Raw genomic sequence first — 12,334 nt, forward strand, 5'->3', positions numbered from 1 at the left:
GTGTGTGTGGGTGTTTGTGTGTGTGTGTGTGTGTGTGTGTGTGCATGTGTATGTGCATGTGCATGTGCATGTGCATGTGCATGTGTATGTGTATGTGTATGTGTATGTGTATGTGTATGTGTATGTGTATGTGTATGTTTGATGGAGAAAATGCCCAATGTTTGCACTTGTGTGAATCTATGTTTGCGTGAGAGAGTGTTTGATAAAGTGTGTGAGCGTTCACAAGTACGTGCACGTCTACTCCATGTATGTCTTGACACCTCTGTGTGGATGCGCGCGTCCTCTTTTTTTACACGAGCACGGCACTCTGCTCTGCGACACATCTGGGAGACCAAGCGGAGTCACCACAGCAACTGGAGCCAGGCTGTCAACGACTGAAGAGAAGAAGAAGAAGGGAAAAAAAGAAGTAAATAAATAAATAATAATAATACTAAAAAAAAATGCCTGGGCTTCACACAAGGCAAAAGCGGCTGACATTGAAGGCAGCCTCAGCCTTGCGCTGTTCAGTGCAGCCCCGGTCGCCCGTTACACAATGCGTCCGCTCGTACGCGCGTGATACTCTACACTAACCACACACGGAGGAGGAGGAGGAGGAGGAGGAGTGGGGGGGGGGGGGGGGGGGGGGGCGGCTGGCTGGCCCAGGTGTCCTGTTGAGTGACGGGCGATAATGGCCGCAGCTTAGCGCAGCGCTGGAGAGCACACTTTATTGTGGCATGGCAACAAGTGAGTCATTTTCAACACAACATAACACAACACAACACAACACTCAGGACTCAGGAGTGCAACTCCAAACAAGTCGAAAGCATAACGCATAAACTGCTTTGGTGACACCTAGAGGTGAGATGCCTTTCCAAACTTTTTTTTTTTTTTTTTTTTATTTCACTGCAGTACACAACACCATGATGTCTAAACAGTTTTGTGGCATGTTGTTTTTTAAGGGGTGTGTTTGTATGTGTGTGTGTGTGTGTGTGTGTGTGTGTGTGTGTGTGTGTGTGTGTGTGTGTTGCGGGGGGAGTATATGGCTGGTCCACAGAACAGTGTCTGGACAACTGTGCAACTTAACAAAGCGCAAAAGAGTGGCTAGACACATATGATTACATGCAAATGGTTTCCCTAAACTAAACGCGTACGCCGCGCCACAAGACGCATTCTTGTGGTCACCGTGTCTGCCCAGAGACAGCTGCCTGAGTTCGGTTCTGCAGGATAGACCACGAGCGCTTACGGGTTGTCTGAGGACCGTCCCGTTCATCGCCCCGAGTGTTTGGTGCTTTTGTGGTGGTGGTGGCAGCGGCGGCGGCGGTGGTGGTGGTGGTGTTTGCTAGCTACTGTCCAGACGCCTCGAGATTCAAAGACGAGAGTTTATTTCTAATCATCTCGCCACAGAACGAGGTGAATTTGAAAAACACAATAAAAAAACAGGCAAGCACATTCACAAGCAAGCGCCAACCAGACAAATAAGCTTCAAGCTCTTTAACACAAGTTGTGATGTGGTATTGCAGTCAACACGCTTAAGCCGATCCGTATCCTTCCCTTTGTGTCTCCGCCAAGACACAGAAAAGCTGTTTTGTATGTAGGTTAAATAACGATTGAACCTTAGCTGTGAAGTTTACGCGTGGTGTTAGATTGCAACTCAAAACAGTTTGGCTAAGCCTCTCTATGTAACTAAACGGGAGGGAAAAATGAAGCACAGTGAAGTCCCTACTGAGACAAATTCAATTTGCATACACTATTCATTCTCAATGCAATTACGGCTTCCATAAACTAATCAAAGGAAGGCAACACTCGTGCTCACAATAAACAGTGAGATGTATTTTTAAAATCAGGGACATTCAGATTTCTCATTTTAAACATTTGGATATCCTGTTGTCTAGACCCAGATTATATTTTGGTGTTCAGTAATGCAGTAGCACTGGCCAGAAGTCGATTGGTTTGTGCTTGCAAAACGCACATTGTCTTTTTTTTTTTGTTTGCTCTCACTGTTCATTGGAAGCTGTGAGCTGTGTTACCTTGGGTGCCTGCAGGCTGCTGCATTGCCCACACAGACAAGCACACAGACGTACGTACGCGCACACACACACACACACACACACACACAAACACCGAAGCATCAATAATGTCAAACGCCGCCACCACTTGTCATCGGTACTCACAGCTTACACGCGGGTAAGGGAACTTTTTTTTTTTTTTTTCTCAAAACCCCAACTTTTTGGTGAGCCAAAGTCCAAAAATACCAAGCGATGGAAAAAAAAGAAAAGTAAATAAAAAGAAAAAAGGGGAGAAGAAAAAAAAAGCAGCAAAAAAAAAAAGAAAGGAAGAGAGCTGGCACTAGATATGCCCCTGCCTGTGAGCGAGTGTGTGAGAGGGAACATTTATCTTGAGGAGCCGTAGGAAGAGTGATGCTTGATGGCCCTCGGTAGGTGAGATGCTCTTGGGCTACTTGCCTGCCGCGGCTTCTTGAAGGGGATGATTGGGTGAGACTGCAGACTTGAGAACCCCACAAGGGTCTTCAGTGGCCTCGCCAGGAGCCCCCGCTGCTAATCACTCACGGCTCGAGAGCCGGCCCTGGGGGCCAAATGGTTAAGGTCAAAGGCTTTTTAAATGAAGGAGATTATACATTTTTTTCCGTCTTTTTTTTTCATGGTTTCTTTTTTTTCCCCTTTTCATTCTTCAACAGAGTGCCATGTGATTTCAGGCAAGTCAGGCAATGGAGGGAGATGTTTGCTCTGTGAGGGTATGACTGAATCTCAGTCTGTTTTTCACACACACACACACACACACACACACAGACACAGACACACACACACACACACACAAAGTTATCATCTAACTCATTCAAAACGCAAACAACATAAGCTGGTGGCAGCACCATTATTAAATTCTATATTAATAACAGGAATCTCATATAAGACCTTAGCGCTCTCAGGAAAGCGCTTGCCACCGCGCCCTCTCAGTATAGGACTATTTACGTTATGCTTCGTATATGTGTATTTAAGGCTCCACTAACACTACAAGGCCGCCTCTTGCACAGGAGGAATTTGAACACTGAAGCTTTCTGTGAACCCATGTCTCCAAATGGCTACTGGTCCAGCCAAAGGCTCAACAAGAGACGACCTGGACGAGCCCAACCAGGAAGTCGATGTTGAGCACGACTGGACAAGGTATACATAGGTGTTATATAAGCGCTATAAGTTGGCCGCAAAAAGGGCGGCTTTTCTGGGAAAATCGGCAATGAGTCGTGTCAGACACTGGTGTCTGGCCCTGGTCTATCGGCCGTACGCAGATCTGACCACAGACTCGTACTGTCTAAACCTGATAGACAGGCAGGAGGGAGAGAGAGAGAAAAATGGAGAGAAAAGATGGCCTGTAAAGGAAAACACTCTCTCTCTCTCACACACACAGACACACACACACACACACAAACGTCTCATTAAAAGGACCTTTTGTGATCCGCACGACATTGACTCCTGGCTCCATCTGTGAATTTGACTGTAGCCCCTCTCGTCTTTTATGGCTATCATGAAAACCGGGCCACTGTGAATATGAGCGCTCTTTAAAATGACATTTCACTGGAAACTTCACGAGGGCCAAGGGGCGGGGGGGGGGGGGGGGGGGGGGGGATCATGCCAAGGGGGCAGCGGCGGGTTCTATGCATCTGCAGATGGCACGGCTGCCCGAGAAAAGGTCCGTCCCATCCTTCCGTCCATCCACCCGTGACTCTGTCCCTGGCGTGGCCATTTTATTTGACAGGCGTGAAACAAAACACTGTCTCGGTTGCTAAGACAAAGAGAGGTGGAGAAGGGGAAGCCTACGAATGATGGCGGCCATTTCATTATTTATGGGCCGTGTTTCATGGATAATTCTAATTTATTAAAGTCTGACGGTCTTGTTAAATTTGCAAGGATGTGGCCCGCTGGTCCTTCCCTATTTGCCAATTATTCACTGTGCCACGTTCAACCACAAGTCTCTTAATAAGGGATTTTCTGGCCCAAATTTACCCATTGTTTTGTTGGTCTCAAAAAGAAAAAAGCTGAGTATAATTTTGTGATTTGGTGTCCATATAGCTCAAGTGTTGATATATATCATCAATGTGTCAGATATATAAATGGATATTGCTCTAAAGTCCAGATATTATTCCTGTCACTGAAGTATGACATTTTGGTTCCTCTGGTGAGATAGCATGACATTAACCGTCCATTTACTGTAATCTGACAGTATTACTCCGCGGATGGTGGAGAACGAAGGTACATTTTTGTACGAACCTGATGTCTTCCCATTTATCATACACGGGGGTTGAGGAACCATTCAGATAATGGTGGGTTCTTACTGTAACTAAACACACAAGACATGGTGTGTGTGTGTGTGTGTGTGTGTGTGTGTGGGGGGGGGGGGGGGGTGTTACACTCAGGCAATGGTCATAAATAGCCTGTGTCCAAATCCATACTCAGGCCAGATTGAGCATGGCTCTTGCACTGAGGAGGGAGACACTCATTTCAATTACCACAATTCTATATATTGCACTGAACAGCCACAGACCGAAAGCTCAGTCCACCCAAGGCTGCGGACCCAGGCGTCTGACAAACTGATTACCGTTTGTGTCAGTCATCGTGTAGAAGCATGCAGGTCAAGGAATTGTGGTCTCTCTTTCTTTTATTTCTTCTCTCGCACACTTTCGCACATTCTCTCTCTCTCTCTCTCTGATGATATTTCATGAAATACCACTGGAATGGTGAAGAAGTCCTGAAATAGGATGATGCCGTTTTTAGTAGCGCGTATAAGCTACAATGTCAGCGTTCTAACGTGCTGTATAGCTTGTGCGGCGTTGTGATCATAATAAGAACGTCTGAATTCATCAGTGCTGAAAATGTCACGTTTGTCCCGAACGTTGTGACACATCGCGACACATCGCGACCAGAGGCGCTGTTATTTGGAGGAATGCATTGTATCTTGACGCAAACGTTTAAGAGTCTGGACCACTTGAAGCACATTTTTATCAACCCCCCCCCCCCTTTCTGTCGGCGACACAGAAATAAACATGGTGGCACTTCCGTTTGTTGTTGCATGGTTCGCTCGCAAAAAGTGTCACACGTCTGTCAAACAAATGAAAAAAAAAACAAGGGAGAGAGAGAGAGTTGTTATTGAGGAGACTGGCACGTTACGCAATGTGCTGTAATTTTACTGCAGCAGACTGCTGTTTTTAGCGGAAAGAAAGAGGGAGGGAAAGATAATTAGTGAAAGAGAAAAGGGGAGGAAGAGAACGTCGGAGAAAAGGAGAGAAACAAAACATTGCATCGCAGAACACGTGTGCATTCGGTGGCCCAGGTGGCCGTAGAGAATCAGAAATTCACAGTGTGTGTGTGTGTGTGTGTGTATGTATGTATGTGTTTATGAGAGAGAGAGAGAGAGAGAGAGAGAGAGAACACATGTTTGGTCTTGGCAGCTCCATCAGCTCAAGACAGAGATCCAGAGAGAGAGAGAGAGAGAGAGAGAGAGAGAGAGAATAAAAGGAAGAGAAGAACCCATGTCTGCTTTTGGTGGTGTCATGAGCAGCCCAAGAGAGACGGCGACCCCAAAGTCAGGGAGAGAGGAGAGAGAGAGGAGAGAGAGAGAGAATGAGCGAAATATAAAAAGCCGGACCAAAGAGCAACATGTCTGGTTTTGGTGGCCCGGGCGACCCAAGAGGACGCGGGAGCAGAGGAGGAGCAGACAGACAGGGGAGTGCACCCTGGGCTTAACAGGCCTGGGTAATTATGGTCTACCACACTCACTCCCCACTCCACTTATTTATAGGCCTCCGTCAACACCGGCCACAGTTTGTTCGCATGGAGGGGATTTTTGTGTGTGTGTATGTGTGTGTGTGTGTGTGTGTGTGTGTGTGCCAGACAAATTCCATAACATTGTTGTGTTTTTCTTTTTTATTCGGTTACTCTTTTTCTTTTTTTTTTACTGTGGAGAGCAAATTATGTTTTAAGTGGTGTTCAGCTTTGGCGAGTGAGCATGTGTGAGGGCGTGTGTGTTTTGTGTTTATGTCAGAGGGCTAGATTTTTGTGTGACTTGGCCAAAAATGTGTCTCTGTCCATGTGCACAACCTCTTTAAGGAAACAAGGGAACATGCCGTCTTGAGTGACTTGAGTGTGTGTGTTTGTGTGTGTCTGTGTCTCTGTGTGTCTCTGTTTGTGTGTGTGTGTGTGTGTGTGTGTGTGCGCGCGTGTTTCACATTCTTGCATCTACTGTGCACATGCGTACTTCTGGGGAAGGTACAGATAGGAGGAGTGTGTATGACAGGTAGGAGTGTGTATGTGTGTCTGTGTGTTAGAGTGTGTCTGTCTAAAGCCAGTGCCATGGCATCTTTCATACGCATGTGTCAGCCAGTGTTTCGGGCTTACAGTACATGTGTTCAGATGCATTCATTCATACAGGCCACTCACAAGCCTGTGGGAACATATTTGATTGAGTGGATTCGTCCAGTGCTCACTTTGCTCGCGTTGCCCAAACCCCTAAGTACAGAAGAGTGAGCTGGAGTTCAGGAGGTCAGACGCTGAGCCAGCTAAGACAGGGTGGAGGAGAAGGCCTCCACAGCTGGGTGCTACTGTACATGGACACCGTCCAGGGACCGTCTATAGGGACGGTTTCCATGTATGTTGTGTGTTGCAAGTTGCCTCGGATAAATGCTATGTTGTAAGTCACTTTTTGATTAAAAAAAGTCTCTGCTAAGCAACCATAATCATAGTCGTGTATAGATAGAGCCTCATAAAAGTTCAAAAGACACAGATAGTCAAAGAAGCTCTCTAAATGTTCGGTCAGTATGTGAAGTTTGGACTATTGAAGTTTTGAAGAATTGTCGGTAGGAAATCGAGGAAGAGTAGGAAGAAGAGGATAAGAAGAAGAAGAAGAAGAAGACGACGATGACAACAACGACAAAGTGAATGCCATGCTCTCTGTGTCCACAGAAAACAGTGCACTGAGAGGTGAACATGAGGCCAGACCCTGAGCCATCTCCGAGGGAGAGGGAGAGCAGTCCCTCCGCAGCTGGGTGCTAAATGCAGAGTGCCCAGGGACGCTGGGGAAGACATGATTTTAAGGACAGGATCAATTGTCCCCGCAGTGCGGCTCACCCTAACAAGTGTGGACAGGGCTCATCAAAGAAACATGACAGCCAGAGCGGCTCTAAATCAATGTGCAGGTTGGTCAGGGAGAAGAAGAGAGTGAGAGTTGAGTGAGAGACAAGTGAGAGCTTAAAAAAGAACAGCAGAAAAAAACAAGAAAAGGAGGAAGTGGGAAGAGAAAATAACGGAGAAAAGAAATGAAGTAAAGTGGACGATGGAGAAGAAAAAAAGACAGGAAGAAAAGAACTAGAGGAGAGGAGTCAGAGCAAGAACACTGTGGGTTACAATCATCTCATATATCAAGCTCACCATCAACAACTCTGAGTCATTTATGAACATTTTCAGTGTAGCCCGTGGACTGTGAAAATGTCACATTGCTCAGAAGCACCTTGACTTCCTGTACACAGCCCCAACTTGCAGTGAAATGACACAATATGATTACAGAGAACATAACAACAGTGTATATTGCCAAAACAAACATAATGTTCTGTGTCAAAGTGTAAATGTGTAATGTGACGTTTGAAGTAGTAGCAGAAGACGAGGAGGAGGTGCATCAAACACAGACGGCCCTCACTTCCTCTACAAGGCCAGCGGAACAAGAGACCGAAAGTGGGCTCATAATTCCAGTTCAGTTTTCTTTGAAACGGCCGAGGATCTGAAAAGAGTTCGAGAGTGCAGACGTCTCGTCGTACGTATCTGCGCAGTGCTTCAGAAGCCGGAGGGGCTTTTAATGGGGCGGCCAATGTGGAACCACTCGATGTCAAAGGTTGGCATGTGTGTGGCACATTTTGAACGGTTGGTTTGGTTGGTTGGTGGTGGTGGTTTAGGGACTTTAAGAAGGAAGAAAAAGCGCACAGGAAATCCTGTTGCAATGAAAATCAATTGCGAGGCCGGGGAGGGGGGGGGGAGGTTTAACATGAAGGTGGATGGGAGAGACAGAGCCATGGGGCCCTGGTTCCCGTGTGGTCCCTTTATGTCGAGCAGCTGTTGGAGAGGGGGGGGGGGGGGGGTCCCACGGCACAGCACCGCACACGTCCGTGGTCAGGAGTGGGTGCCATATGCTTGACATCCCCTGCCACGGCTTTATAGGCACAATTGATTGGCATCGCGGTAATAAAAAACAGGTTGCCACAAGTTAGCTCCTGGTACCAAACACAATATGACTTTAGGCTGCTGCTCCACTACCAGGTCTCTCCAGTGTATGAGCAACACAATCCATGGAAAGATATTTAGTGACCATTAGTTTACTGCATCTATTTGATACAGTACGTGATATATACCCAACATGAATCCTATAAAATAAGGCATTTATTGACCTCTTTGTCTAATGCATCCATTTGTTTTTTATTTACACTCAGTATGAAATATGAGGCAACACACTAACACACCCCTGTGTGCATTTGATGAAGGCACACTGCTAGGTGCGAGTGCTATCTATGGCGCCCACTGTGAACATAATAGAGTTTAGCAAGCTCCTGTCCCCGGAGGTGGACGAGGTGGAGGGGGCGAGAGCGCGGAGTATCCACAACTAACAACAAATTGTTAAGAGGCAGTCTGTCTGCCTGTCTGTGTCAATATACATATACACGGGCGCACACGTGCAGACATTAACAGACAGCGTTAGACTCGTATGCAGACAAGTGTGTAGAGCTCAGACACTCACACATACACACACATGTACACACATACACACGCACACACACACACACACACATAAAAACACACTAACACACACACCTACTGTACACACACACAAGCTCACACACATATACACACACATCCATACACTCATTCACACAGCAGAGAGAGTGCAAGAGAAATTCACAGACAGGATAAAAAAACCGAGGGAGGAATAAAAAAAGAAAAAAAATGCAGAACTGAATTTTTGAAGCAAACCTGACCAGAGTTGTTATTGATGGCTTGTTGACTCTCCTTGTCCTGTCCTGAGACAGCGTGGAAGGGACTGCATCTCCGAGGTTGCAGCGAGACGTGCCACACCACAAGCGCGGCGGCCAGAGGCTCCTGGAGGGCCCACCCCGGGCGTCCATCCATATTTCATCTCCGCGGCCTCCGCTCCAAACCAGGGCAGTTTACCACCGCGCACCGCGCACATAAATAAGGCAACGCGTTTCAGAGAAAGTTCCTCCATTTCCACGTACTGCACCTGTTACCGGAGGTATTACAGTAAATCTGGGGAGGAAATATCCAGATTTATTTTTTCAAAATATTTTTTTATTATTCTGTGGTTAAACATTTGACCAACTGATCAGAAACCCTTCATCATCCACCCTTCATTGCTGTCTCAGTCCTGGGGGTTTGGGGTGGTGGGGATTTGGTATGCGGGACATGGGGGTCTCTTCTTCCTACCTGATGTGGTTCATGTGCCTCTCCTCAGCTCCGGGCCTGAGTCCAGGGCCAGTGGGACATTGGGGATCAACCACAACGGGTTTGTTCTTCTTGAGTCCACTCGAAGACCCAGGTCAATATTTGCAGAGGTGTCTTCTTGGCCAGGACAACATAGCTGTGGTCAAGCTCAGTTTTTTTAATTTATCTAGCCTATTTTATTTATGCAATTTTTTTCTCCCTCTCTTGCTAAATCTCAGTTTATCCATTTCTCTCTTTATTTATCTCTCTCTTTCTCTCTCCAGTATCTACCACTTTCTCTATTTATTTATCTCCCTCCCCCCCTTCCATTTATCCATCCATCTCTCTCTCTCTCTCTCTCTCTCTCTCTCTCTCTCTCGTTCATGGGGCCTGCCCAGAGAGGATGAGTTGAGGTGAAAAGGACCGTTTCCCACTGAGGCCTCTTTGCTGCCTCCCCTGCCTGCGATGACCGTCTGCTGGGCAGTGTGGTGTGAAAGATGGGCAAGCGGGACGGACGGGGGTGTGAGGGGAGAGGAGAAGAGAAGAGAGGAGAGGAGACAGGGGGAATGAGAGGGAGCGGACAGTGAACTGAGAGGTCAGGTTAGGCCTGGGCTGGACAGGACTGGACTGGACTGCTGTTTGCTGTTCTGGTCTGCCCCTGTGTCTGTCGGCGGGAGCAGGCCGCGCCCGTTTACCTCTGCAAACCTCTCGGCTCACCTCACCTCCCCCGCCGCCTCCTCCTCCTTCTCCTCTGCCCTCCTCCTCCTCCTCCTTCCTCGGCCCGTCTTTTGGACGCTAACTCAAGCTTGACCTCGCCTGCCCACTCTTGTTGTCTTGCAGCGAACGGTGGCAGCGGGGATCTGTGTCCACACACACACACACACACACACACACACGCACACACACATACAGACACACACACCCTGGCGACCCCTCGCCTCGTTGAATATCACCGGACAGAAACACCGGCAACAAAGGCCTGATTTATGGGCCGGCCGGCGGCCCGAGGCCAGGTCGAGGGCCCCTGTGAAGGGGAGTCCAGCCAGGTCCAGAGCGGAGCACTCCATACGGCACGTACCTCCAGCCTCCAGGCTCCGCCTCTCTCCTCCGAGAGCCAATCCCCTGCCGCCGCTCACCTTTCCTTCCCACTGTGCTGCTCAAGTCCTGCCACGTCAAGTTTATTTGTATAGCGCGTATAGCATTCTTAAGCACAATGGCAAAGTCAAAGCACTTTAAAACGGACATTAAAAGAGATAAATAGTCAACTGAGTCAAATGAGTTTGTTCAGCTCTGGTAAGCGTGGGCAACTCATTGGCCGCTAGCCCTTTGCCATTTCTTCTTCTCAAAAGTTGACATCAACTGGAAAGAATGTCGGTTGATTGGGTTCAGCATGGTGATGATAGTTCCTTCTGTTCAAAATGTCAAAACATTGATTCTATGGGAGGTACACTGAGAATGGTAGGATTTTAAATCGATCTAAAAAAAGACACACATTTACCCCAAGTGATTTTTTGAGGGTCAAGGCATGTAGGAAAAGTTCCTCAGTTCTAATGAGTATAGCAACTGTGACAGACACTTTTGAGCTCTTTAATACAGTGGAGGGGGATGGAGGATGTTTGATTGTTACTGCCTGGTTGCTTGGTGCATGGACCACCAGATTTCTAAGTCCTTGTTTGCTCTCACTGTTAGATCCTCACTCCTAAACTTCTCCCGGCCACAAAACTCAATCAAAGTAAGTCACCATTTTACAATTCACCATTTCCGTCGCAGTTATTCAACTTCACCCCCCCTCCCCCCTGCCCCTCCTCCCTCCTCTCTCAGTTCTGCAGGCAGATCCAGTGACCGATGATGAGATTTCTGATTAGAAGCCGTATAATAGGCGTCTAAATTAGAGTCTTTGAGCCTTTTCCAGGGGAATGGCACAAAGTGGGCACCCATGGGGATGTCAAAGGAGAGAATAGCTCCTGCCCTCCTCCACCTTCGCGTCTTGTTCGAAGTGAGCGAGCGCTCCACCTGCTAATGCTGCACATTACAATTTCATGCCTAAAAAACGTGTTATAATTCATGATGCTTTGTCTCTGGTGCCCCCCCCCCCCCTTTACTCTAATTAGAACCGTGTTCCGTTTCCCCGTTCCGCGCGTGGAGTCTTATTACCACCTGTGACAAAAAAAAAGAAAGGGAAGGAGAAGAAAAGGAACGGGGGCAATGGGGGGGAAAAAGGAGGGAAGAAGAAGAAGAGAATAGGGCATGAAAAGAATAAGAGGGAGCAGGAGATGAGAATGTGTCGCCCGGGCGCGGCTGTTGCCGTTTGCTCGGCGAGCCAGCGTTCCGTCTGAGGGGAGGATGAAGGCGCTTGTCACGTCTCATCTCCCTCGGAACTCGGAGGAGCGCAGCACGCTCGCACACACACACACACACACACACACACACACACACGCATACACATCCCCTCCACTCCTGGGCCACCGTCTCTGCCTTTGAAGCAAGAAGGTGCCAGAGATAAAGAAATGAAAGACATGTAAAAAGAACAAGCAGAGAAACATCGGCGCGTTGGGTATTTGATTCTGACCCATATTTGTCCCCACGCATAATTCAAAAGAGCAGCAAGAATTCCCCCTACACACATACACACACACAAACAGACGCAGACTGTTGGCATTTGTTTACGGTGACTGGAGGTGCTTTAAAAAGTGTTTTGGAAAGGCCGGCTTCTTTTATTTCTAAACTACAGATCTCAGCCTGTTAGTGAGATATAATGACATATTCAACATCACAATGGGATACAGATCTCAAATCAACTGCAGGCACTACCACAGCTGACACACACACACACACACACACACACACACACGCACCTTCAAAATCAC

The sequence above is a fragment of the Sardina pilchardus genome, chromosome 21, assembly GCF_963854185.1.
Source record: "Sardina pilchardus chromosome 21, fSarPil1.1, whole genome shotgun sequence".
NCBI lineage: Eukaryota > Metazoa > Chordata > Actinopteri > Clupeiformes > Clupeidae > Sardina > Sardina pilchardus.